Source organism: Vombatus ursinus, unplaced genomic scaffold, assembly GCF_900497805.2.
Source record: "Vombatus ursinus unplaced genomic scaffold, bare-nosed wombat genome assembly UNPS02014797.1, whole genome shotgun sequence".
Lineage (NCBI taxonomy): Eukaryota > Metazoa > Chordata > Mammalia > Diprotodontia > Vombatidae > Vombatus > Vombatus ursinus.
Window position 1 is genome coordinate 17,401,540 of NW_020954575.1, and position 9,470 is coordinate 17,411,009.

Consider the following 9,470-nt stretch of genomic DNA (forward strand, 5'->3'; position numbering starts at 1 on the left):
GTAAACTCTGTGAGGATAGGGACTTGCTTTTCCTTTTTGCTTTTGTAACAGGGTAATAGCATTAAATACTGACTTAACTTCAAGTTTTTATTATATTACTAAAACTATACAAAATCCTTAGCCCAATGGCATTTAAAGCCCTCAATGATATGGTGCTCCTGGTATACCTATTCTAGGCACCGGCCTACCACAATAAATGTTTGTTGATTGAGGTAGCCCCTGAATTGCTGGACCTGCGGTGCCTGTGAGAGATTTAAGCTATCCTAGAGTTCACCAGTAGGTGATATATTTGAAACTTGGACTTCTGGGACTGCACTGTCGGAGATTTTGGGGAGAGGAAAGCCAGAAACCAGAATCTTAGCCGCCATTTTCCTCTGGCAGCCACCTCTCAGAGAGGGAGGCAAAGAGGATAGTCCAATGAGAGGGAAACATGACAAACCTCTGGGTGCTTGGCTTCTTTTCTCTTTTTCCCCATGCCATGGAGGGCAAACTCCAGCACCTCTTTAAACATTGGAAAGGCTTGGTTATGGATTTTTAATTCAGCTCAGCAAATGTGTTAAGCAACTTCTATGTGTCCTAGAAAAACCCCTGCACAACTTTGTTTCTCTTTAGAGAATGTCGGGTCTGTCTAGAAGGCCTTCCATCTCAAACGGAAGCAAGTTCCACAGAAAACAAGAACAGATATTCCTAGCTAAGTAGATTCCAAGCCAAAGTGTGTCTTATCTTTGGAGTCGATTACCTGGGCTTAAGATCTTCATGGGGCAAACTCGCTGTAACTTACTCCTTCCACCTCAGCAAAGAATGGAGGGAGGACTTAGCTAATCTTGCCTAGCACATTTTGTTCAGTCACTTTCAGTCATGTCCAACTCTTTGTGACCCCATTTGGGGTTTTCTTGGCAAAGGTACTGGAGTGTTTGCCATTTCCTTCTCCAATTCATTTTATGGATGAGGAAACTAAGGCAGACAGGGTTAAGTGACCCCATTTGGTGTTTTCTTAGCAAAGATACCAGAGTGATTTGCCATTTCCTTCTCCAGCTTGTTTTACAGATGAGGAAACTGAGGCAAACAGGGTTAAGTGACTTACCCAGGGTCACATATGTGACATAATGTCGGAGGCCAGATTTGAACTCAGGTCTTCTGGACTCTGGGGCCTGGCATTCCATCCACTGCATCACCTAGGTGCCCACACTGTTGTTACAGTGTAAAAAAGAAAAAGCATTCATACTTTAACTACAAATTGTTCATAGCTATGATTTATTTAATCTCTTACTCAAGAATACAGTGTTTCTGTGAGAAAATGCATTCTGCTTTATAATGAGCTACTTCATGATGTCATTTCCAGACTCAATCAATCAGTAAGCTTCTATTAATCTAGCTAGCACATAGGAGGCAATAAATAAATGCCTGTCAATTGCTTGATGGATAGCTAAACAGGTGCTAAATTCTGAAGAGCTGGATTGCACTGGTCATTAATCAAGCATGGGATCTTCTGTCAAACAGCTCTGAGGTTGGGGGTTCTCCAGTTTTGTTTTTTTCAACTTCTGCTCTGGGGTGGATGGGGGGACCAGAGAGACATTGCCTCTCTTACTTTCAAAGCCACATTTCCGGCCGTTCATATATAGATACTGAAAGTAAAATCTGAAAAGGCTTTGAGTTCACTCTTACATTACCCTGCTTACATTTTATATTTCCTTTATCTGTGTACATGTTTCCATAGTAATAAGTGTATGCCCTTTGAGGGCAGGAACTATTATCATTTTTGTCTTTGGGGCCCCAGCAACCAGCAGAGTGACTAAAAAGTAGAGGCGATCAATAAATATTTTGCTGCATTGCAAGTAGTAAAAATTCTATTATCTTCATTTAATGGCTGAGGAAACCAAGGGAACGAGATGTTAACTTATTAACTGACTTGCCCAAGATCACAGAGCTAGTATGTGTTTGAGGCAAGATTTGAACCAGCATTCTTTCCAAGTTGCCACTCTGCTCTGATTTTGGCTATCAATGCAGGTGGGGCAGGCGTGACTCAGGCCAGTCTGGCAGTTTAGGCTCTGGACTGGAAAAAAATGAGGTACACCAAATAACATATTATGAAAGGAAGTTTACTTAGCAATAAGCATGGGAGGGATGTTCTGCAAGCACATAGCTTTGGGTTCCAGATTTGCCATGGTGGCTTTTGTCTACTCATAAGGGTGAATAGCTGTCGATTGCTTGTATACTGGCTTTTTATTCCTTAGATGACCAGGGAGTTACATCAATGGTTAGAGCCTTAGTCCCCTGGACTAATTAAATTTCAAGGATGATTTCATTGCCTTTTAAGGGAAAAATTAGCCTGGCTGGCCTACCTCATAGGAATTTTCCAGTCCTGGCAGATATTGCTTTTCTACAGTACCACACAATCCCTCTTGTGCCTTGGTAGGCAAATTTCAACATATGAGTTGCTGTGGCCAACCTTGTGACCCAATTCTTCCAATAGGTATGCTGCTATTCCTTGGCCTTAACTAGGAAATGTTTGTGCTAGGCCCAAGTAACATGGACCCTGTTAATCAGCACAAAGTGGCCTCATTTGGGAGTGGAACACCTCTGAGGATGACCACTGAAAGGGTGGGGTGAGGGAGGAGCTCATCCCAGAAGTTATTTGTTAGCTATTTTAACTAATTATTCTTTCAAAAAATTTTTATTGATATGTTTTGTTTATACATATTCTTTCCCAAACACATCTTTCATCCCCTACCCAGAGAGCTGTTTTGTGAAACAGAATTTAAAAAAAAGAGAAGAAAAAACTTAGCAAAATCAATCTATATTTATCAACCAAGAGTGACAGTATATGCAAGATTCCACACCCATATTCCTGCCACTTCTGCAAAGAAGAAAGGGAGGAATCAGCTAATTATTCTTGCCTAGTACATAGTAGGCACTTAATAAATACTTGTCAATTGTTTGATTGATTGCTAGTCAGATGCAAAGTTCTGTTGTTTCTTTTCTTTTCTTTTTTCTTTTTTTTTTTAAGTATTGCACATCACTCTTTTATTATAGCGAACAACAAAAGGTGGGGAGGGGCAGGGTTAGTACAGTTATACTAAAACTGATGAGAACCCAGGTGGCTGGACAAGAGGTGGAAGGACATTGAGACATATTTCAATATAATCTAGGGGCATTTCACTGCCACAGAACTGAGCAGGGGCTATAAAATACACAGTGGGATGTACTCGTCCACCCCTTAGAAATCAAGAAACTCTCCCCTCTCTGATAGAGCTTGATATCTCTGATGACTACCAAGTGGGACAGTTTAATTTCACAAGCCACGAATAATCACCAGTCTTCAAGGGTCTTTTGTGAAAGCAAATGCAACAAGTAAATATTAGGACATAATCTCAACCTCCCAGATCCATTTTTCTTGGGTTAGGGAGGAAACATCCAAACAAGACTTTTATGATTCCTTAAATGACTACCTGGGATATAGACAGTTTCCTACAACAGCGAGGCAGAGGACTGCTCTATTGGAAGGACTGGCTCATAGGAATAACTCAAACAACTGCTTCTTTCAACTCCCCACATTGGTTGCTTCTAGCTATGTCTCCATTCCTATCCCCTAACCTGGTCCTTATTGAGCCAAACACCCAGGAGGCATTTTGACTAATGTGGTTGAGGGAATGGACAACAGGAGAGAAAGAAATTGGTTTGAAATAGGAAGAAATGAGAAAAGGAACCATCAGTCCCCCACCTGCACCTATGTGCTGTGATCCCTGAGGTGATGGTTAGTGTGTGGAGCAGGCAGGGGAGAGAGATGATGGAGACAGTGAGAAGGGAAGGACCTGGCTACTTGTTGGCATGTGCCAGTAGCCTGCTTTCACTTCTTGGCCTTGCTTTGGGCAGTCACAATCTCCATGGCTTTGTTATGGTCTCTTCATCCCGGAAGAACTGCATGGACTTGATGAGTTTCAGGTTCTTGCCCAACTCACACAGGATGGGAATGCCAGTGGGCAGATTCAGCTCCCTGATTGCCTCTTCAGATAGACCCTCAAGATGTTTGACAATCCCTCTGAGATGATTGCCATGGGCTGCAATCAGAACACGTTTTCCTTCCTTGATCTGGGGGACAATTTCCTCATTCCAGAAAAGTAGAACCCCAGCAACGGTGTCTTTCAGGCTCTCACAGGAGGGCAGCTGATCCTCAGTAAGATCTGTATAGCAGCAGTCCTTGCTGATATTGCTGTAGAAGAGATGGTCAGGCTCCATTGGAGATGGCGGGATGTTGTAGGATCATCACCAGATCCTCACCTGGACTTCACTGTGCTTAGCAGCAGTCTATCAGAGCTCCCTAGTGCTGCTCATTGAGGCCCCAAGTCCTCACTACAGGCAACCACATCTGGTCAGTGACGTCCAGTATCGTCCAAAGGGTACGAATTGCTCTCTTTTGGACAGAGGTGAAGCGATGTCAAATTCATAGTCAGCATTAAGAAATGCTTGGCCACCGCGCTTGGCTTCCTCTTGCGCCGGGGCTCAGTTTCCTGTGTCGAACTAGCCATGGGAGCGGTTCTCCAGGTTCCAGGCGCTCTCTCCATGCTGGACCAGCACCAGCTTGTAGGCGGCCACGGTGGGCCAGAGGCTCTGGGCAGCGGGTCCAGGAGATGAGGGTCAGGCAAGCGCTCATTGAGATTCAGGCGGAGCCAGGCGCCAGCCGGCTCCTCAATCCTGGTCCGGCCGACCCTCAGCTCTGTTGTTTCTGTGACCGAAGAGCTAATCGGGATGTCAGCCCCTTCTAAATTCAGGTTACTGGTAGTAGAGCCTTAGTTACTCTACCTAATCATATGTCCTTGGCTGGATGACTTTCTTTTCTCTTCCTTCCTATATGAAAATACCGGCCAAGCCTGTCAAATGCCAGCACCCCATGGAGCATCACTGCTTTGGATAGGGTGCTTTCATTATACCATTTTGTCATTTTCAAAGTGGCTAACCCCATACCTTTCCTTTGTGTTCTTTCTACTACCTGACTTAAATTAAATTTCCACTCACCCCACTCCTTCCATCTCCCCAGCTCATATAGCAGGGAGTAGGGACTGTTGTTCAGTTGTGTGGGACTCTTTAGTTGTGTTCCACTCTTCACAGCCCCATTTGGGGTTTTCTTGGCAAGGATACCAGAGTGACTTGTCATTTCCTTCTCCAGCAGGTTTTATAGATGAGGAACTGAGGCAAACAAGGTTAGGTTACTTCCCCAGGGGTCACACAGCTAGTAAGTGACTGAAGCTGGATTTGAACTCCCAAAAAGGAGTCTTCCTGACTCCAGGCCCAGTGCTCAACCCACTATACCATACCACCTAGCTGCCCTAAAGAGGAGGGATCACCTCCCAAAATCCCAAACCGGGCTATCCTTGGTTTCCTTCCTTTAGCAGAAGTTTGTTTGAATTCCCAGATCTCAAGAACAGATTAGTTCCTCTTTGTTCTTCTGTGTTGTAGGGGGTGGAGGAGCTGGGTGGCCTCTAACAGCCTCCTTCCTCTCAAGTCCCCCAGGCTCTAAGCCAAGCAGGCTCATTAGCAAGTTTAGCTTATTATCTGCTCTGCCTCCGGAGAAAATCTTTGGTGAGCCAGATCTGGCTTCTCTCAATTTGGCCAAGCAATCTTTCTCTTTCTAAGTGCAAAATTCTTTGTGGGAGATCACTCTGTGAGGGGAGGCCTATAGGTGCTTCCCAGGGGAAGTTCCCAGAAACATCGTGGCTGGGGGAATCTGTCAGTAGGTAGGAAAAGCAACAGCTCCTGGTCAGGTGTTTCCTGTGGGATTCCAGGGGTTTCCCTTAGCTGGATAATTTTCCCTTGAGGGTGGAATGAATCAGTCTGTTTGAACTTGGGAGCCAGTATCAAGGTGGGTCTTTACTGAAACAAGGAGAGATTTTCACACTTTTAAAAAGTGATGTTGGGATGAAGTTAATGAAGGAAAAAAAAATCACTTATTAAATACCTACTGTGTACAGGTGCTGAGCATACAAACACAAACGATACCCAATGTGCAAGCGTGGTCATTTGCATAAGACCCTAATAATTGTAAGAGGGGAGAGTGCAAGTGGTTCCAGATACAAGAGAAAGAAAAGACTTTGGGAAGTGGCAGACTTATGTCTGCTACTTCTCAAAAACTTTTTTATCTCTTTCCTCTTCCTCTGGAGAGAGTCTAAAACAACACCTGCTTACTCTCCAAGCAGGAAGGAAGAAGAATATGTCTTTTCTTGAGCCAGCTCTGCTCTCCTGAGGCACCATGCAGGTTTCATCTCCACCCCTCTGATGAGAATCTAAAGTAAATGATCCCAGGCTTGAATCCTGGGTTACAGGAAAGTGAGACAGTCCCTTGCCCTCCAGAGACATGCATTCTAAAAGCTGAAACAACACACGTGGGGGAGGGAGGGCTTTTCCTGGAGGAGACCCTGGCACTAGTGTCTATGGAATAAAGAAGACTATTTGCCTACAATCTTTGTGAGCTCTTTGGTATTTTATTTTGTTTTATTTTTCAGAGTTGACAGTCGGCATAAAGCTTTTTTCTATAACCTCTCTGGCTCTTTGGTCATTTATTTTCAGGGTTAACATGTGAGAGAGTAATAACCAGGGAAGGACATTTTTGTTTGAAGGATAGAGGGGGTATAAGTGGAGGCATGGGCAGCTGGGGCTCTGAATTTAGACTGGGATAAGAGAATTTTTATGCTCTTTCTAGTAGCACTGATAGTATTATTGAGTTAGTTTTTATAACAAGAAGTAGAAAGGGTAAGTTAGGACAGATGGCTAGATACCTAAGTAGGCCCTTGTTCCCTGGAGCCAATGCTGGTCTGGGGCTGGCTCACTATAGTGGGTTAAGTGAGTTTACTTCAGTCAGTTATGGTGTTGTGGAAAGGTGAGACCGAAAGGCTGCATATGAAAGAGGGAGGGAAGCCCTCAGAGGAAATGCTCCAGTGAGTGGATATTGAATTAATTTATTTTTTTTTAAACCTATTTTGTTGGAGAGTGGGAACTTGTTTCTTAAATGTGGGCTTTAGAAACCATCGCTGGGCCCAACGGGCTGGCATTCCACCCATTCCTTCTCCCTAAGAGGAACTGCTCTGGAACCAGGAATGAGGTTCAGATCAGGTTCAGCCCGGGAGGTGCTTGGCCTCTAATGAAAGGTATTATAGTTCATTTTCTCTCTCCTCCTCCTTCTTCTTCTTCTTCTCTCTCCTCCCTCTCTCTCCTTTCCCCTTTCAGCTACTGAAATGATAAAGTGGTGAGCCATGGGGTCAATGCTATGTAAGGAAGAAAATGAAGCCAGAATAGGAGAGATGGACTGGGAGAAGAGAGATGAGTCAAGGGACAGATTGGGGCAGTTGATAGAGCACTGGACCTGGAGTCAGGAAGATTTAAGTTCAAATCCATCCTTAGACACTTACCAGTTGTGTGACCCTGGACAAGTTACTTACTTGCTATTTGCCTCAGTTTCCTCATCTGTAAAATAGGGATAATTATAACACCTACCTTCCAGGGTTCTTGTAAGGATCAAATGAGATAACAATTGTAAGTGATTTGTAAATCACAAAGCACTACATAAATGTTACTATAGTCATGATTATTATAATGAGGGTGACGTGAAGCATTGGTGGGTAAGAACAGGAGAAGTAGGAATGTAGGAGGTTGCCATAGGAGAGTGAAATTTCAAAGTTCTGCGTTGCGGAGATGGGAGAATTCTGAGAGCTGGTGAATAGTAAGATATGGCTGAAGTGGCATAGTGAGGAGACTGAGGAACAATAATGCTAGTAAATAATGATGATAGCTAACAGTGCTTTTTGGATTCCCTATTATCTCAAATGACACAATATTTGTAAAGTGCTTAGCGCAGTGATTAACATGTAGTAGGTTCTATGTAAATGGCTTATTCCCTTCACCCCAAAATGCTGTACATTTACACAAGGATCATTTGATCCTCAATCCTAGAGTGGGGATGGGTTTGTGCTATTGTTATCCCCATTTTGCAGATGAGGAAATCAAGCTATTATTATACCCATTTTACAGATGAGGGAACTTTTACAGATGAGGCAGATAGAAGTTAGGTTGCTTGCCCATGGATACACAGTGAGTAGCTAAGGTGAGATTGGAATTGAGGTCTTCCTGAGTCCAGGTCCGGTGCGCAATCCATTATGCCACCTAGCTGCCTCCATAGAGGTCAAGTTGTCAGAGAGGTTGAAGCACTGAGGAAATTTCCAGGAGATAGGGAAGAAGGGAATACAGCAAACTAGGTACTAAAATCATTGAAAAAGTTAGGAGGATGGCTTGGAGGTGGGTAGGTGACAACAAGGATGTGTCAGGGATACACAAACAGGCAGCATAGGCCTCAGAGGAGGAAAGGTAATTAAAAGGTGCTAGTGAGAGAATGATTTGCAAATGGCAGTGGAGATCAGAAAGTATACTCACCTCTCTTCTTGTCCCTGTGACTTAGAGACATAATTTCTGGATAATTAATCATTTTATTAATTATGGCTAGCTAATAATTAATAAAAGGATGGCCATTTGACCATCTCTCATAAACCAAAGATCCCACATAATAGTTCTCTCAACACTTATATGCTCTTGGAAGAGTGGGTGTTCCCTACAGGCAGCAACCAATTCTTATTGGTTAACAATTAATGAGAAGATGGGAGTTATAAAGAGAGGTGGGCTTATTCTAACAATGGCCTGGGGGACAAGTCTCTGATTGCTCATTCCTGGACTTAGAGACTTATCTCTTCCCATACCACCTCAGTTTAGGGCAGTCTAGACAAAAGGGGAATCTACTTCTACTCAGACCTGTCTGACTAAAACACAATGGGCTGGAATTCACCAATTGACCTAGATTAGAATTTCTTTACCATTTGATCAGACCTTGGGTAAGTTTACCCAAGATTTCATCTCATTATCAGTCCTACACTTCAAAGGCTGGCTGAATAACCTACAGAAGCTAATTTATGAATGAAGAAATAGAACGGGGAAAACCTTAGTCCTAATTCAATAATTGATTATTAATATAAGGGAAAAATAATCGTTTCTCTCAATCCTATGAGTTGGGGGGAGTGGGAGAAGGATGAGTGGGGAGGGTTGCAAGGGATATAGCATAGTTAGAGGAGGGCCATATTTTAATGATAACATCTCGTGCATTCTCCTTCTCTCTACTCACATAGCCACTACCCTTGGGCAGCTCTCATTAGTTTTTCCTCATTAGTTTCTCTATTAGTAATAGCCTCATGCTAGGCATTTCTCTATCCAGTCTCTTTCCTCTTTTGTCCGTCTCCCAGATAGCTGCCAAGTGGATTCTTTTAAAAAACAATTAACTTTTTGATATTTACTTTAAAAATAAACATTTAATTAATAATATTTACTATTTATTAATTTATTTTTATCACACCCATTCCTCCCCAACAGGACAAACACATGCCCACACACACACACACACACACACACACACACACACACACACACACACACACACA

General features: G+C 43.2%; 1 pseudogene; it reads right to left on the minus strand.

Annotated features, from left to right (window-relative positions):
• Positions 1-3,847: 3,847 nt before the first annotated feature.
• On the minus strand, positions 3,848-5,040 carry LOC114049142 (annotated as a pseudogene).
• Between the last annotated feature and the right edge of the window lie 4,430 nt (positions 5,041-9,470).